The sequence below is a fragment of the Thamnophis sirtalis genome, unplaced genomic scaffold (genome assembly GCF_051295495.1).
Source record: "Thamnophis sirtalis isolate CommonGarterSnake01/CBP01778 unplaced genomic scaffold, rThaSir2_p1.2 scaffold_10, whole genome shotgun sequence".
Lineage (NCBI taxonomy): Eukaryota > Metazoa > Chordata > Lepidosauria > Squamata > Natricidae > Thamnophis > Thamnophis sirtalis.
Window position 1 is genome coordinate 24308852 of NW_028261390.1, and position 19545 is coordinate 24328396.

The window sequence follows — 19545 nt, forward strand, 5'->3', positions numbered from 1 at the left end:
GTTTGCACAGTGCTAAGCTGGTTCAAAGAAGGAGAAAGAGTTCAGGATAGCCATGCCCTAGAGCCGGCCTGTCAAACTGGCGGCTTGTGGACCACTGTACTGACCTGGGCTTCCTGATACAGTAAAACACACACAATTAAGTCCAAAACCCCTCTTTTTATTTCAAAGCCTGTGAATTATATTCATTCACAGCCCTTAATGAGTTCCAAATAGTAGTAAAGAGTTCTAGAGGAGGCTGTCAAAGTCCTTCAGGTTAAGGCTGATAAGCACCCACCTTTATCTTCTTTGAAAACACTGCCGAAGACTTTATTGGCAAGTAGCTTGGCAAGGCCACACGGAGCAAAGAGTCCAAACATATTTTCAGAAGGTAAACTGACCAGCATGAACCAAGTTGCTTCCTGCAAAGGCTCATGTGCCTTTGCTCCTCCTTTATGTCCTATGGGAGGGACCAATCACCTCCAAATATTACTCCCAAGTCGTCCCTTCTGTTTTAACTGTTCTTGCCTTCTGGCAGCTCTGCGCATGTGCGTACTGGCTCCCCCTGTTCCTCTGCCTCACTGCTGTCTGACTCTGGAGGCAGCACACAACTCCCAGATGGCTCTGTCCCCCTCTATCCCCTCCCGATGCAGAGCCCTTGTCTGAGCCTTCCCCACCCTCCAGGACTGGCCCATGTTCCTCCCCAACTTCCTCGCTGTCCAATTCTGCTGCGAGCTCTGCAGGCTGCTGGCGGACCACAATAGCCGGATTCATCACACGCAGGCCATGCCCACTCCAGCTCCACAAAGACAAAAAATGCCATGATATGTCACGATACATTATGTGACACGATTGAGTTTGCCCTAGGGTTTCTGAAGATGTATCTGTTATATTAGATGGGTTATATTAGACGTATCTGTTACATTAGTCTAGCAAGATTCTATTAGGTGTAAGCAAAGAATTGGACTCAATTGGATTTCACTGTGTTGTCTTTGTGCCTGGAAGTGGTGGTTGTCAGCGATTGTCAGAATGGTCCTTCTTGACAAATGATACTCATGGTGACTTATTACTTTTCACTGTTGGGTTCCATGAACTGAAAAAAATTCAAAATTCTCTAATCAAGTCTGGATTTTTGCATCCCAACCTGTTCACCCAGTTATAGTATATAAATGAAATATTCAGTGTTTTATTTGATCTTTTAATTTTATCTACTTGGTTGTAGTGAAGTAGATAGGGCCACTGGAGCTGTTCACCATTTGTATTTCAGATATTGTCTGTCCTGGTTGATCAAGCTCTCTTGAGGTGAAGCTTTTTTTGGGGGGGGGGGTGTTATTCTACCTTGAGAGGTAAAACGTTCTTTCTTGTCTAGGACATTGAGGTAATGAACATTAATATATTTTAATAACATTAAGATGAACATTCTATTCCAAATGACACTGGTTCATATTTCATAGAAAAATTGTTTGTTAGTTATCTGATAATATAATTTGAAATGCTTATACAAATCCCAAATCACTTATTAGGATTATATTTACAAATTGTAACTGAGAACAATGCAGAGACAGCACAAATACAAACTTGTATGGTAAAAATGGATGCAAAAACTTCAAAGAAGCAATTACAGTGGATCAATGGGAAGACTTATAGGACAAAAATCAATAAAATTTACTCCAAACTACCATTTAAAGGAGGATATGGCAGTGCTACATAATGATATAAACAATTGCCAAAAAACAACAACATAGAACAATTGTAGAAAATGCCACAACAAAAATAGGAACGTTTTCTTACATGTGGTGGTTTTTAAAATCCACAAAATACTGGAAAGAAATACATTAAAATATTTAGAAAATGCTAAAAAGAAACTTTGAATTGAAACAATATATATATTTATTTGGTATAATTACCAAAACGTAAATGAAAAGATATAACAATTTACTAAGATACTATAGATGTTGACAGCTGCAATATAAACTTGGCACAACACTGGAAAAGAGAAACCTTGTTGATGATATTTAGATTAAACTAAAATGGGAGAATATGCTGCTATGGCAAAATTGTATAATAGAAGTTCAACCAAATTCAAGCAAGAATGGCTCTTTTATATACAACATATTACACAGCAAGACATGTTTATATAATTAGGATATGGTTTCTAGGACTTAAACAGAAATATGGTTTCTTGGAATAAGATTTCCAGGTCTTAAATAGAAACTTCCAAGAATCTTTAACATTTAGTGAAAAGTATCGATATCCAAATTGCAGCTGGGGATATAAATGAAGAAGAAAATGTATTTTAGAAAGGTTTTTCATAATGCTTTTAATCCAGATTCAGTAGCTATTCTTTAGTTTCATCTCATTTTTGACCAGAATTGTCATTGTTCAGTGACAGTCATAAAGCTCAATGTTTGGTGAAAATCTTGTTTCTTGACCACAGTCCTAGTTTGGTATTGTGAAGCAAGGACTGCACAACTGATTAAGCAAAGACATCATATGGCCACAACTTCTTACTTCTGATCACCCTCCCCATTGACTTTGTTTATGGGAGGCTAGCAGGAAATGTTGGACATAATAATAATAATATGACTGTAGGCACATTGTGACAGCTGGTATTCCGAGGAACAGTTGTAAATACAACACTAATTGTGAATTAGAAAAATTGCTGAACAATTGGATGTTAAATGAGGACCCCTGTAGTTGGCTTTTAGCTCCTGAGGGCCTTTGAGGAAGTAGATTAGATGGATGGCTTTCATTCTGGATGCATATCTGGTCATATTACAGATATAGCATTGACTGCAGTTGTCAGTGATTTTGGTGGGCTTGGGATGGGGAAAGTACATCCATCTTTGGTGTCCATGATTTCTCAGTGTCATTTAGATGCCATCTATCATGGTATCCACCTGCACTGGCTCAAGGGATTCTCCTCATTTGTCTGGTTCTACTCACTACTGGTGTGGGTGAAATCTCAAGCCTGCCTTAGTCTCCTGCTTAAGTGCTTAAGAACTCAACTACCTCCCACTCTTGTTAAATATCTACATGAAACTACTAGATGACATCATCCATATAATCCATGCAAGGTATAGTTCTGTGATTTGGGCTAGGTGGCATTGCTTTTTCCTCAGTGCCTCGGGGCAAGGAGTTGGAAAGGATTAGATATGAGCAAATAGTCTTGGTTTAATCCTGGCAAGATCTATAGCCTTCTGGATTTGGAGATTTTGTATCTAACTTCACCTGGGCCTCACTTTTCCAATCACGGTCAATTCATTTCTCAGGGTGAATTCATGATTTCTGCTTGCAGGGCAGATGATGATAGTTGTGATCAGAAGGAACTTTGCCATACCCAGCTGGTCATCAGGTTTCTGGGGTGTGCATGCACGCCAGCCAACTAGTTGTCAGGTTTCTGAGGCATGCATGTACTCTGGTCAGCTGGTCGTTGGGTTCTGACGTGCCTGCGCCTTCCAGTTTGGGCACTCTGTGGCTAAAAGGTTTGCCACCACTGATCTAGAATAATGACATATCTGTTGGTGGCTAGGGTTAGGGTTAGGGTTGGACCAGTAATAATTGGGACAAAGAAGGAACATTTTAATTTCACTGCTAAGTAAAATTACAGTTTTAATTTAGCCACGAGGGCCCTACAACATGATTATCTTTGCTATGATTGTTGAGGTAAACCTATCCAATAAATTATAAATGTATATTTCTTTTTATTAGTTAAGATCAACAATTGTAGTTTAGATTAAGCATAGGTAATTTAACATGTAAGCTGTTATTCTGGGAAATTTAAAAGCCACTGAAAGGCAACATTTATTGTCATACTGGTAAATGTGATTTATTATTGATAATAAATTATCAATAATAATACAAAATAGATTTATACTTGGACATGAAGATAGTGATTTTCTTTGTGCTTTACTAAAGAAATAGTAGTTCTTATTAAAATTTAATGCTATACTAGCAGTATTCTCTCCCCCCTCCAGTTATTTCTTAAGGACTGATTCTCATTTATATGCATTTCATTTATAAACTCTGATTCTAAGAAGAGCTATATCCTTCCAAAGTCATCTATATTGTACGTCAGACGGAATATATTACTAATGTAGATCATTAGCTGAGTTTCCATTATTTCAACGGCATAACATTTCAGTCCATTACTTGTAAAATATAGAGGATACCACAAGGTTAGAATGATCTCACAGGCTTTGTTTTGGAAAAATAATGGTGTAACTCAACAAACTGCCTATGGACATTTATCCAGAATGTCAATTAAACAAACTTTATTAACATTTCTGTGAGTAGCACATTGTTTGTCAATTTATTCTCATAGAACAAAGTATCTGGATTTTCTTTAGAAAATTACCTATTGGTGGCATCATTAATCAATCAACACATTTTACCCTGGACCATGTAAAGTGTGGCATTTAAAGGTACCAAGACCAAAGATTTCATCCTTCAAATTTCAATGGATGTAATGTATTTTCCTCATATCTACTATTTTTCTTCACCTCTTTATTTCTGTACTTAGTGACGTATCGATTCTTCACCTCATTTTGAGATTGTTATGAAACACACAGCTGAGTTACAAAGGCTGCACAGTCATTCAGCCATTTGCACTCCCAGTCCAATCAATTAGCAGGCTGCTGACGGTAAAAACATTACTGTGTGGTCATTTTGGCAACACTATGCAAGTGATTTACCATTGTCCTCTTCTGTGATTTTGTTTTTTGTGATTTCCCAAACTAACCTGCAATCCTGTTTATACCAAATAGATTGAAATATAGGTAGAATGAAAAGCAAATAGCTAGCAGATTAATTTCCTTTATATGACAAGGCAAAGTTTTTTTTTATATTGCCAAAACAGAGGCACAAGTAAACTGAAATAAATTATGGGAGAGACTGTAGACAAATGACAAAAACAATAATTGTTATAATGGCTAGATCTGCTGTAAGGCCCGGCCTCTCCTCCTCTATTTAAAAAAGTAAAGACTCTCGAAACTTAACATTTCAAAAGGAACTTTTGAATAGGAGAGATAGCAAGGTGAATCAAAGCAGGCTCTGAGGGGCCTCGGGCCATACAAGTAGAATAAAAGTAATTAGAAACCCTCCAAACAGTTCAGTGTGGATTCTGCCAATCCGCAAGTGTGAAGATGTTATTGTACCAGCTGCTCTGAGAAAGTGATAAGGGAACTTCTCAGGGTCATCCTCTACTGGCTTTCAAGCGATATAACCCACATGGCCTACCTTCCCCTTACATTCCCCAAAAGTTGAGAAAATGTCTGAGTGCCTAGGCACCAGGCTAAAGGTTATAAACCAGTGTTTCTCAACCTTGTCAACTTGAAGATGTCTGGACTTCAATTCCCAGAATTCCCCAGCCAGCATTTGCTGGCTGGGGAATTCTGGGAGTTGAAGTCCGGACATCTTCAAGTTGACAAGGTTGAGAAACACTGTTATAAACCAATGGTTACAGGATGGAGGATACATAGGAGAGAAAGCAATAAAGTATAAAAGCAAAAAAAGTATAATAAGGTTTAAACCTAATCAGGATCACCCCTCTTCCCTGAAGAATGGCAGATTCACGGATCTGACATCTGCAGGAAAATTAATTATTAGTTGGTATAATCCAACTCCTTCCACATGGGCTGCCCCAAGTTTGTAACTGTCAACTGTAAGAATTCCTTCATTCTCAAAATCATTGCTGAGAATTCTGAGGCTTGAAGCCTACAGATTTTGAGAGTTGCCAAGATTGGAAAACACTGTCATAAACAGTAAACCGCCTAACATTTTCTACTCCCACAGAAGTGGGTGATATATAGAATATGAATGCCAGAAGGTACACGGTATGAACTATTTTGAATATTTGTTTATCATGATCATTTATATAGTGATATGAGCAATCTGTCTGGAATAACTCCAAGATGAATCTAATTACCATAATTGTTTTTGCATACCCTAAATTACTGAGAAGGTTTGATGTACGTTTTCAGCAATGTAGAACCATATGCAGTGATGTGCAGTCAGGGGAGGCAGGGGAGGTAGAGCCTCACCACTGTCATCATGAAAAGAAAAAAAATGTAAAAGGAAAAAGGCAAGAGCTGAGGTCAGGCTGAGCTAGTTGCTGCCAGAGTCACCATGGATGACTCTGCTTAGTGCTTAACTGTTTAAAAAAGCCTCTAAAAAAGTGCCCTCTACAGGAGGAGACAGGAGAACGAGGTGCCTCATCTAGTCTGGCATTTTATGATCACTCGAGCAGAGTTAAGCAAGGGTTAAAAGCCGAAAAATTCCTGACGTAGATGAGGCGTTCTCCTGCCTCCCCTTGTAGAGGGTGCTTTTTTAGAGGCTTTTTTAAACAGTTAAGCAGAGTCATCCACGGTAACTCTGGCAGTAACTAGCTCAGCCTGACCTCTGCTCTTGCCTTTTTCCTTTTACATTTTTTTTTCTTTTCATGATGGCAGGCAAGAGCACAGTTGAAATCCTCTCTGAAACAGCTGGAAAAGGTACGTGTGGGTCGGAGGGAGGGGGAGGAATTCAAACTTCATCCTCCTGGTGCAACTTTGTGTGTGTGTGTGTTTGAGAGAGTGGGGACGGAGCATATTGAGACAGTTCTTTAGTTTATGCACTATGTAACACTCTAATACTATGCCTTTGCGTCTTCTGAAATTTTAATTATCCAATCATAAGCAAAAACATTGTTTTCAGTAGAATGAATTTCCACTTCTATTTACACCTGCCAGCCAAAATGCTGCTAGTGGTATTGTTAACATGGGCTGAGGAGGAAAACCTAAATTTTCTGAATCTTACAGCAATTTGAGACTATGCAATCAGGAATCACTAAAACAGAAAGTTTATCACACACAAGGTATGTTTAGATAGGTAGTCCTCAATGTATGACCCCAAAAAATTACTGTTGCTAAGTTTGACAGCTGTTAAGTTGATTTTGCACCATTTTATGACCTTTCTTGCCAAAGTTGTTAAATGAATCACTACAGTTGTTAAGGGACTGACATGGTTGTTAAGTGAATCTGTCTTCTCCATTGACTTTGCTTGTCAAAAGATGGCAAAAGGTGATCACATGAACCATCATAAATATGAGTCAGCTCCCATGTCTGAATTTTGATCACATGACCATAGAGATGCTGCAAAGGTCATAAGTGTGAAAAATGGTCATAAGTCATTTTATCAGTGCCATTATAACTTTGAACAGTCACTAAGTGAACTGTTGTAAGTCGAGGACTACCTGTATTGCTTTCATAATCTTAAAAAGTTGCTCTTGCTTATCTATAACCACATTCAGCTATGAAATATTAAAAAGAAAACAAAATCCACAACTGATAGGAAAAATTGAATCTTATTAAAACAAACAGAGTATTTTTATTCATTCTCCCTCTACCCACTCATCCACCCACGATGCCATGCATTTTTGTCTAGGATCCTGAGAATTAATAAAATCCTTATAATTAAAATGAACATTAAGCATTAAAAGCATTTGTTTTCAGGGAACACGATCGGAGGACTGATGAATTTGTCTTTGTTTGAGGTTTCCTTGACCCACTTAAATTTGCGAAAAACAATGAAATATTTCAAATGGGTGGATTCCTTTTTCCTCCCACCTTCAGGCTGTCCCACTCCTGCCTGGCATTAGCTCACTAGCTATTGTGAAGACAAAATATCCATTTGTTCAGGGAGAAATAGCCATTGTGTCGGAGTCAGTGGCGAGGAAACTGAGGCAGCCTCAGGTACATCAACTGACTGGAAAACGCTCTTCAAGAAAGAGAACACATTCCCCATTATTGCTGCATTGAAGAAAAAATGGTTTTGTAGATATTTGGATCTATGAATAGTATACTTTTTAGGACTGGTGATTTCCCAGCAGCTTATCAAATACTCAGGAGATGAGTTAGAAGCAAACAACAGCCAATGACTTAAGAGCCAGCCATCAACACTCCAATCAACATCTAAGAAGCCACATACATCATATAAATACCACACACAGAACAGCCCAAAGCACACCCACACTATGCTTGAAAGAAGTTTCCTGAAGATGGCTCCAGTGTGAGTCAGAAAGCTCGGAAGACAAAACTTATGGCCCTGGTGACTGACCCAGATTGGATCCTGCAACATTATTTTGAGACACATATAGTCAGGGGTGGGTTTGAAAATTTTTAGCAACTGGTTCTCTGCCTGGTTGCTGGGTATGCATGGCCATGGTGGGGATGGCCTACTCAGTCTCCTGCACCACGGCAGTGGGAGGGGGGAGGCACTTTTGCTTCCCCAGGCTCTGGAGGCTTTTCTTGAGTCTCCAGGTGGGTGAAAATGGCCTCCGCCTGCACTTACCTGGCATCCAAAATGGGCCTGAATGGAGACTCTTGGGAGGGGTGGAGCAGGATTGGGCATGGCCAGCCAGTCCTTTCAACTACCAGTTCGGTGAACCAGATACAAAATTAGCATCGGGTTTACTCGAACAGGTCCAAACTGGCTGAATCCCATCCCTGCATATTTGCCTTCATTGGTAAGCTCTGCCTAGCAAAGGATATTACTACCTGTAGATGGATTCCTTGACCTTTCACATGTATGTGCAAGAAATATTTCCATGCATGGTTATGTGAGTTCATGTCATACAGGTTTAGCAGCATTGTGAAGGAATTCTTGCATAAATTGGTAACACCAAATTTTGGTCCATTTGAAATTTTTAAAAAAGATCTGTCAAATCATCTATAAACTTAAGTGTATACACTTTATATATTCTTCCCCAATGTTACCAAGGTTTACTACAAGATGAACAGAATTCCAATATTGCCAGTAGAGGCAATCGACTTACAATTGTTCACTCAATAATGATGACCATCACAAAATGTCCTACCCCCCCCCCGCCATATCAGATGATTGTGATTTGGGTGCTTAGTGACCCATTGGTACTTATGACCAGTTGCCAAATGCCCCATGCTCATGTGATTGTCCTTTGCAATCTTCTCTGCTACATCCCTAGGAGCTAGTGGGGAGAGTTGCAAGCTGCTTTTGCCTGCCAAGAGTACTCTCACTTGTCTCTGGGAGCTGATTGAAAGAGCTTCCATTTCAACTCCATGCAAGCAGGGACACATCTGAAATCCTTCAGCGGAGAGTCTTTCAGCCAGTCCTCAGTCAACAGCCAAAATCTAACCAAGATTTTTCAGCCCTTGAGAAGCAGTGGGGTCAGATAAGGAGCACAGGATGCTGCAGAGGGTGGGTAAAGCCCAGGGAAGCCTGGCGCAGGTGCACACAAATGTTCTTCCACTAAATGGCTGAAAATCCTACTTGGGTTTATTTACAGATAATCCTTGACTTATCACAATGGGGATTGGAATCTCTATCCAGCGAAGCAGTAGGTTGTTAGGTGATCTCATGGTTGTTAAGTGAACAATTGGTAGGGTTGAGATTGCAATAATTGAGTGAAGCGATGACCCCCAACTGTTACCTTCATCTTATCATGTCCTTACAAATAGAGTTCTAAATTTTGTACTTTGACCATCCAATAAAAAATAAAATTAATAAAACTCTATTTTCATTTTCTGCATCAAATAATTATTGGAACATATATGGAAGTGCGCAGCTATAGAATGTATCCATAGAGAAATAAATTAACCAAAATTCTTTTCATATTTGTAAAATGACAACACTATTTTTTTAAAAACTTCAGAATTCTAACTTCAGAAAATAATTTTGAATATTACAAATATAGTATCAGGGCATCCACAATAATCAGTCTTTTTTTGCTGTTCCATACAAGTTCCCAGAGGCTTAAAGCAATGTAAGAGCATTCTGTATTTTAAATAGGAGAAGATATACACCAAAATCAATCTTATACAGTTAGTGTGGAGGTCATACTTAATGGCCATGAAGGACAAGAGGAAGAGTCACTACCAAGGCTACAATCAGACAAGTGAGTCTTGAGCCCATTCCAAGAAACCATTTTGAGTAAATGTCTCAAACTAGCTCCTTATGTGTAGAGAACGCAAAGGAAGGAGCTGTCTACAGATTTAGCCTTGCAAAGTTTTGTCACTATTGCTGTTCCCATAAAACTAGATTTTAATTTAATATTTATCATGTTGTTCTTCAGTTCCTAAAGTATGAATACTTTTCCAACCTTCATAAAATGAAATGGTATTTTTGGCCAGCCATGAATAAGAGAGTCAATAATTAGCCTTAATAAATTATACGCTTCTATTTTAAAAAATTGATATCTTCTAAAAGATGTAGCAGTTTTCAAATAGATAGAATGTGGATATTTTTAAAATGTACTTTTAAATTAAAAGACAAAGCAATAGTGCCCTCTTATGGAGAATAAATAACTTACATTATTTTTCATACACAATTCAAGTTTTCTTTTTAAAGTCTCATTCTCAGCATATGGCTATTTGTCCATAAATGTTTTAATATTAAATATATATTGATACATTGGAACCAATATTATAGTTTCTGGAAATAAAATAGGGTATTCATTATTATTATTTTATTCAAACACCATATGAAACTGAAAGTTTAGTCAGACAAATTCTTTTCCATAAAACTTTAGGATACTTAACACAGAGTGGAGACAGGTTCAGAGTAAAATACTTTGGTAGGAAGCATTTATACTTTCATTATAATAGCAGATTTATGAATATTATAAATTATGCAAATTATGCTTTTTAAACTATAATGGCACATGGCTGTAAGTTAATTGGAGCAAATGACTTTGCTCAGAACTCAGAAGAGCAAGGGAAAATTAAGAGGTGGAGAAGGAGGAGAAAATACCAGTAGCATCACAGTCTCTGACCCCTGCATAAAAGAAACTTGCCAATTAAGATTTAAAATTTTAAGCACAACTAGCGCAACATAAAAGGACGCGGTGGCTTAGTGGCTTAAGATGTTGAGCTTGTCGATCAGAAAGGTTGGCAGTTTGGCGGTTCGAATTCCTAGTGCAACGTAACAGGGTGAGCGCCTGTTACTTGTCCCAGGTTCTGCCAACCTAGCAATTTGAAGCATGTAAAAATGCAAGTAGAAAAATAGGAACCACCTTTGGTGGGAAGTTAACAGCGTTCTGTGTGCCTTTGGTGTTTAGTCATGCCAACCACTTGACCACATAGATGTTTTTGGACAATGCTGGCTCTTCGACTTTGAAACGAAGATGAGCACCGCCCCCTAGACTCTGGAATAACTAGCACATATGTGTGAGGGGGACCTTTACCTTTACATTAGCCCAACCTAAATCACACCTCATCTCCTCAGATTTTGCTCATCACAAGACTGAAGGTGTATGTGTCTCACCCGCCCTCAAGTTGAATGGCGCAAGCAGCATCCACATTTTTATATGATAAACTTCAGGTTTCCCACTATAAAAACAACATTCAGAGATGCCACGAATAGGAGACCCGGCTGCACTTGAAAATTACAATATGATATTTGTAAATCTTTTGGTTTTGCTTCATAGTTTACAGTATTTTTTCATCCCTTCTGCTTGTTATCTTTGGCAGTTGACTTTTCAAAAGGTTTAATAAAAAAACATTTAAAAATAAAAAAGTTGCCTTTAAAAAAATATGCATCTGCCCTACATTGTGAACCCCTCGTGTTTTCAACATTGCCCTTCAATGTGGAGGCAGGAGCTATTTCAGTAGAACCGCAGATATGGGTAAGTAAGAGCTTTTCTCCTTGATTCTACAGGGTAAGTTTCAAGTTGGAAACTTGAGATGAAGCTATACAATTGTGGTCTCATCACACTAGCCTTGTAATCCCTAGATTGCCTCACAGCTAAAGAAACTGTATAACCACAGATAATGGGTATTGATTTATGGAAAGACAACACTAGGACCCCTTTTTACTTTGAGAAGGCCTCCCAGGAATTTGGCTCCTTGCTGCAAACAGCAAACAGCCCGGTCAGCTTCAGCACAGCCTGATTTAGCACCAGCAGCTGATTGGTGGTTGGATGAACCTCCCGGAATACTGATGATTAGCTGTTCCAAGCTGCGGGGATTGCTGCCACTGCAGCCTATTGTCACCTCCGTGCACCCCATTTTTGGCCACCCCATTTGCGTCCTGTTTTCGGCCGCAACGTGCCACATTTTTGGCCTCCGTGCATCCTATTTTTAGTCTCAGTGTGTGTCATTTTCAGCCCCCACACATCCTATTTTTGGCCTCCACACATCCCATTTTCTTCCTCTGGGCATCCTGTTTTCGGCCTGCTTGTGCTAAATCAGGCTTTGATGAAGCTGACCAGGCTGTTGAATGTTTGCTGCAAGGAGGCAAATAGCTGGGAGGCAGAGGCAGATTTTTTTTTCCTCCCCAAAAGGTAGGTGCATTTTATAATTGGGAGCGTTTTATAATCTGAAAAATGCAGTGTATATGAAAGATAACACACAGGAAGCAAGCAGAGTTAAATATAGTGTAGTAGTGTATAGTTAGTGTAGTAGTTAAGACAGTAGGCTAGAATCCAGGAACTCTAATCCCATCTTGGCTATAAAATCAGCATGGGGCAATCCAGTGGTGGGTTGCAGGCCTTGGTATGGGCGTACCGGTGCCTGCCCGAAGCACCAGGTACCATTCCAGAACAGTGCTCTGGAGGGCCCACCCGCCCGCCTGTCGTCCTTACCTGTCTTTAAACTCTTTGGCCCTTCTGGGCATGGGCATGGCACATACAGTGCGTGTGAGATGCTTCACCAAGGAGCTGGAATGTCACGGAGGCTTGCGGAGGCGTCACTGGATGGTAGAATGCATGCGCGCGCTGCACGCATTCATGTGGAGGATGCTGGGTCCCGTTGCAACCATACCAGTTACAACGGGATCCGGAACCCACCACTGGGGCAATCCCTCTTTCAGTCATGGCAAGTAGGCAATGGCAAAGCACTTCTGAAATCTTGCCAAGTAAATTCCAGGGCTTTCTTTAGGCAGTCATCAGGAGTCAACACTAATTTGAGGAAACCAACACAAAACCAACAATCATTGGGAAAAAAGGAAAACAAATAAAAACTAAGAATGATCAATGACAGATACAGTGAGGGATACAAAAAAGGACTAAGAACAATCATTGTTATGGTTATGTTATAGTTAATAAATACAATAATATATAAAAAGGTGTAAACATCCGTAACAAAACATATGTATGTATTATCTAATAAGAGGCCACACCACTGTTTTATGTAAACAAAGTTTGTTTTCTATGCTGCACGTTTATAATAAACAGCGTTTCCCTCCAACAGAAATCTGTACTGCCCAAAGCAATGTCTTCTTGCTGCCAGAAATATATTCAAGAAGAACAAAACGATTTAACATATGATTTGCTGTTTGCTGTCCAGATATTAAAAATATCTGTCTATTGTATCACAATAGAGAAATCTGAACATCCATTTTGAAAACAACACATAGTCGGAATACTGTAATCAACACAAATTAAAACTGTCCAAAGATGTCTCCGTGGTCATGTGGCCAATATGACTAAATGCCGAAGGCACACGGAACGCTGTTACCTTCCCACCAAAGGTAGTTTATATTTTTCTACTTGCATTTTTACATGCTTTCGAACTGCTAGATTGGCAGAAGCTGGGACAAGTAAGAGGAGCTCAATCCATTACGCGGAACTAGGGATTTGAACCACCTAGCTTTCTGATCGACAAGCTCAGTGGCTTAGCTACTGAACCACCGCGTCCCCTAAAAAGTATCTACTACATGTCTGTGTATCTAAAAAATAAATGAATAAGCATGACTACAATTTGCCAAATTATGTGCATTTGGTCTGACAGTAAGCAATACACCATAGCCACATTTACCTCAATGACCCAGAAATAAACCAATGTTTTCATACAGTAATAATCATATCTGGCAGTATATAAAGGTATTATACAGTATTTCTGTGGTATGTTGGCTCTTGTCAGGCTAATTCATTCTTTCCAGACTGAACTTCCAGAAATGTTGTGAATGTAAATTTTCAGAACAGTGGGAGATGTAACCACAAGATATCTTAAGATGTGTATAAATTGATATGTTAAATCTTATTTAATGAAGCCAGTGTCCATTTTTTTAAAAGCAAAAATCAACCCACATCTGAAGCCCTTTTTGTAATATTTACAATCTGATTTTTTACATCACGCTTGCCAGCAGTTTTATATGCTTAGAAAAACAGTTGTAGTTCTCCAGAGGTTCATGGAAATATGCATATTTCCGAAATTCTTCTCACTGATCCTCAAAAGAACCTGGGAGAGAGATTTAAAACTAATGTCTAGTGGATAATCTTCTATTATATTGATGTCTGAATCAGAGTTTGATTTGGATTTCCCCAGTCATAATATAACTGTCTTACAACCCAATAATATAGTATTAACTATGATTTGTTGAATTAACTAGAACTGACTTAAGTTCATATGTAATTTATGTTATAAATTACTGTTTATAAACAACGGCTGAATTCACGAAACATGCTGAGTCAAAAGTAAACAAGATTATAATTTAGCATTGATATGTGAACCTTTTATCTGCTCATAAATATGTATTTCATACATTTAAACATTTTAGTCACTTTCCATTTTTTTTGAGGGGGTATAATCTCTCTTTACTAAGGGAGTCCTTCACGTATGACCACAATTGAGACAGAATTTCAGTAATTAGGTAATGTGGTCCTTAAGCAAATCACCACATGACTGGATCTGATTTTATGTTCATTTTTACCACAGTAATTATGCAAATCTGATTTCTCCATTGCCTTTGTTGGAAGTTGGCAGGGAAGATCACAAATCACAATCACCTGATCCACAGAATCACAGAATGCTGCAAATATTGTAAATGGGTTGGCAAATGCCTAAATTGCAATCATGTGACCATAGGGGTGGAACATTAGTTGTAACTTCAAGGACGGGTCATAGGTCACTTATTGCAGCATGTTGTAACTACAAACTCATTAAACCAATGGACATAAGTTATGGACTACCTGTATTAAGACTTGCATCAGTAATATTTCAGAAGCTGCTCAAGAGACAAATTCTTCTATACAGTGTTTGGTGACTAATTCATTCTCTCTCTTTTTAAAATTATTTCATGAATTTACTCCCCTATTTCATTTTGTTTTGCATTTTGTCTTTTATTTTTATTTATTATTATTACTGTTGTTTTTAATGCTTTTATTTGTAGTGCTGTGTACGGTCTGTGACCATAATAAAAATAGATGGATGTTCATTTTGCCATGCATTGTAATCTTGTTTATTGTTTCTTATGGTTTGATTACTGCATTTACCATGTCGCTTTAATTGGTTGTATCTTTTTATTGGATTTATGTGAGCTTTTATTGATTGATGATGAAGTATACAAATAGGATAAACCAACGAACCAAACTGAATTTTGCCATGCAGGATATGCAAGTGATAACTCTGATACATCAAGAGTGAATTAGCTCAGAGTCTTAATGCAGCAATTCAACTAAATTTGTAATAGGCTGGATGACAGCCAATTAAAGGAACCAACTTCAGAAAGGTGGAGACACTGTGTCTAGATGCAGAATTTTTTTCTGGAGTTCTGAATATATGTAGCTGGGTTTGTTTCTTGATTTAAAAGTTGACTAGAAGCCCAGATGGTTTTGGTGACTCACAATATTTTTTACTATCTTCATTTCAATTTTCTCTGAATGTTGATTATGGCTCAGCCTTTACCTATTACGAATTTGTATTTTTTATTAATCCAAGTCCTTTGCATAGTGCCAGAAATCGAACCCTTATGTTGCAAACCACTTATTAAGATCTGTTTGCATTTATGTAGGAATTTAACATTTTCTTGTACATAGTTCATTTTGTGTGACACATTTGTGCTATTTCAAAGAATTTGGAACTTGCAAAAATCCTATAAACCTCAATCAAGATATTTAAAGACACATGGCATAGTTATTATCAGGAGTGGACAATCTCTTTGGGGCTTTTTAGTCTGAAAAGTTAAAAAATGGAAAAGTAAGAATAGCACTCTTTTCCCCCCAAATAAGCAATAATGGGGGGAGAATTCAGATAATTGTTTCCTCATTATACTGCAACTCAATAAAATAGGTCTGATAATACATTGAGGATGGATAAAAGGAAGTATTCTCAAGTACAGTTTATAATGAAATTATGGTATCTACTGCTACAAGATGCAAAAAACATTTCCATGTCTGAAGCAATATGGCTAAATGGTTTAGAATTCTAAGTGCTAGTTTGGGGAAAGCTTATACTGGGAAACACTCACTAGCTGTCATATAGAAGACATGATATAAATAGAAAGCAAGGCAGATATATGTTTGTGATTGTTCAACTGGTTGTCATAAATCTTTCAAAAGAGTCAAGCCAGATAGATATAAAGGCAGGTTTTAGACAGACCACAACAGACGGGAAAATATAAAAGTCAAGAGTTCTTGTGTAAATTATATCAGCTGGGCAAGGCTATTGCTCAAAGAAATTGCAGGCCAAAAAGCTTGGTCATTTAAGCACAGGCCATCAGTAAAAACCAGAGAAATCGCCAAAAGCCAATTCACAGTTAAGACAAAGTTGTATTCACAAAGCAAATTAATGTCACAGGAACACTGATCAGAAAGCAGAAGAGTTTCAAACAAAGAAAGGAGGACGGGAGTGTGTTTTAGAAATTCTGGTTTTGTTTTCCTAGATAATTTCATGCCTCATGTGGATTTTCTGATCTCTACTGCATAGTCCCTTTTAAGATGATGGTGTGATTTAGAGCTGTATATTGGTAAGATTAAATGGGACACGGTGGTCACTGGCTAAGACTCTGAGCTTGTCGATCAGAAAGGTTGGCAGTATAGCGGTTCGAATCCCTAAGCTCCCATTACTTCGCCCAGCTTCTGCCAACCTAGCAGTTCGAAAGCATGTAAAAGTGCAAGTAGAAAAATAAGAACCACCTTTGGTGGGAAGGTAACAATGTTCTCTGCGCCTTCGGCATTTAGTCACGCTGGCCACATGACCACAGAGACGTCTTTGGTCATGTGGCGCTGGCTCTTCGGCTTTGAAATAGAGATGAGCATCACCCCCTAGAGTCAGGAACAACTAGCACATATGTGCGAGGGGAACCTTTACCTTTATTGGTATGATTGTATTTATGAAATCTTCAATCTTGTAATTTCTTAGCATTGTATTAAGCATTGATAAAGTTATGGAAAGCATGACTTTTTCCCTGTAGCTGCCCCCATATTATTTCTGGCAGCAGCCACCTGTAGGCTCAAAACTGCTTTTGGATGCTGGCACAGTCACCTATACATCCTCCCCCACCCAGTGGCAGTCATTTACCTGCCGGCAACTTTCATGGGACTTGCAATTTCCTGCTGGCTTCCCCACTGACAGTGCTTGCTTAACCTTCCTGCTGGTTTCCAACAACAGAAACTGCCACGATTGCTGTTGCTAAGTCATTCAGTTTAACAACATGATGGCTTTTAAAACTAATCTTTTAGTTATGGGAATTCTAGTCCCAAATATTGCCATTAAGTGACGACTACCTGCAATATGGTATTTTATATTGCTGATTTCACAACTTTTGGCAAATTTACTTTTCTAATTTCGGAATTGGAATCCCAACAAAATATATTCCAACATTTTGGGAGGCGCCAACGTCGCGACAATACAGAGCCCCAAGACCGCAGCTGATACTTTTGCTGCTGGGTGGTCCAATCGGATCTAAACTGTCCCGCAAGGACGGTGAACAGGAAGAATACGTCTTGCTGATCTCAGGGACATCACAAAGTCCCAGATGGATCCAAGAGAAGTTCTTCAAGCCGGCGACAAAAAATCCAGCAATTAGGCTGATGAAGTTGGGGCAGCTCCAAAATGGAAGGATATGGAAAGAGAAAGTGTTTCCAGCTGGTGAGGAATTTTTGCTGTTTTAAAAGAGACTGCCTATAAAAAACTTAAAGTTAATTTAAATTTGAGAACAGAAGAAATAAGCAGCAGAATTAGGCTTTGAATGGTTTTGGACAGTGGGTTATCTTACTTTTTAAATGCTATGTTCATGGATGGAATTTATGCAAGCCTTTTAAAACGAATGGATTAAGTTTTCTTCTATTTTTTCTTTTATTATTATTCTTTGTAACCTATGGACTAAAATCCTACTTCTTCACTACTGTGGGTGTTTTTCCCCTTTTCTTCTCTAACTCATTCAAGAATTTGACTTTTGTTTAACTTGGAATATAAAAAAGATACAAAAGGAAACAAAGAAAATTGTTACAACAGAGGGAAAGAAAAATGCTGTTGCTCGGAGGGTGGAGGTTTGTGTATTGGAAACAAAACACTCTTACTTTCCTCACTGATTATTCTGGTTTGGCACTTCAAGGTCTCACCGTTTGTTTATAGAGAGCGATAAGAAGAAAAGCATACAGATGTTCCTTTGAAGTATATCCTTAACCAGAGAAAAGTGAAAATAAGACTGTATTGTGAATTTATGCTTAATCTTGTAAAAACCTTCTAAGCCAGAGCAGCAGTGTTTATCAGCTGGAGATAATGGCACAACTTCAACAGCAGAAAGAAATTTTAAACCTGCAAAAGATATTGTTAGAAATTCAGAAATTATCAAATACATTTGAGAGAATGGAGAAGAAGTTGGAAAACCTAGAGCATCTAACAGTAAAATATGATGAAGAAGTTGGAGATGTTTATCAAGTGGAGAAAGTGGAGGTTAGAGTCCTAAAAACTGAAGAGGAAAATGACCATAAATAAATTAAATCCGCTGATATCTATGGTGATTGGTTTGTGTCTGGAAAGGAAATGACGAGCCGATGGACAGAGAATGGAAGCAGTGAACTTCCTCCCATATTTGGGCATACCAGGGGTTGTGACTTTAAATATATACCTTTCTCCCTGGCTCAGCTGATAAGGAGAGGAACTCTGTGGCTTAATGGTTAACACATCTGCCTAAGATGCAATACAGCACAGGTTCTAATCCCATTTCAAAAATAATAGAAAGATTCTGTGGCTTTGTAAAACCTTTCCAGTTTGGGCCATTATTAGTCCACAAAATGGTCTAATATACACAACTGGTAAATTCAAAGACTTGACCAAGTCTACATATACCCAGTAAAAACAATTGTTATGCCAGATTGGATCCCGCACAAAAGAATGGAACAAATTCTTTATTTCAATACATTTCAGACAAAAGTTTCCTGCAGTTCATTTATTCTCCTTTCTTCAAATCTAAGAAGTGTCCTTGTTTATTCAAATATGGAATTGGGGCAGTTTAATTCATTATTCTCATGGCTTTATTTTTTAAACAAACCTTTAATTGTTCTTTCTCTAAGAATATATTCTTTTCCATAAGCCAAGGACATTCTTTTTAGGAAGGGTATTGGCTTCATATTTTAATGTTAGCTCTTGACTGCTGCCAAAAGTCAGGCTTTCTTAGAAAATCCAAAGCAACTGTTCTTTCAGTTAAAAAAAAACCTTCACAAATAACAGGAAAGGTCACCCTATTCTTATGAATATATTTTAGAAGCAATAGTTATTAGGAGTTAATTATTTCATGTATTGTGTTTCATGCTTTAAAGATGGCTGCAAGTACAGTGCAAATTATTAGGACATTTATATAAAATAAAACAGCATACATTGACTCCTAATACTG

At 38.2% G+C, this 19545-nt stretch overlaps 1 protein-coding gene and 1 long non-coding RNA gene across 2 annotated transcripts in view; both read left to right on the top strand.

Moving 5' to 3' along the window:
* Window positions 1-19545, top strand: part of ANK2 (ankyrin 2) — a 297111-nt gene that overhangs the window by 60917 nt on the left and 216649 nt on the right. The window lies entirely within an intron of this gene.
* Window positions 13358-15162, top strand: LOC148043811 (uncharacterized). Its single transcript, XR_015697813.1, has 2 exons — window positions 13358-13458; window positions 14646-15162. It is a non-coding gene; the product is annotated as an uncharacterized LOC148043811 (long non-coding RNA).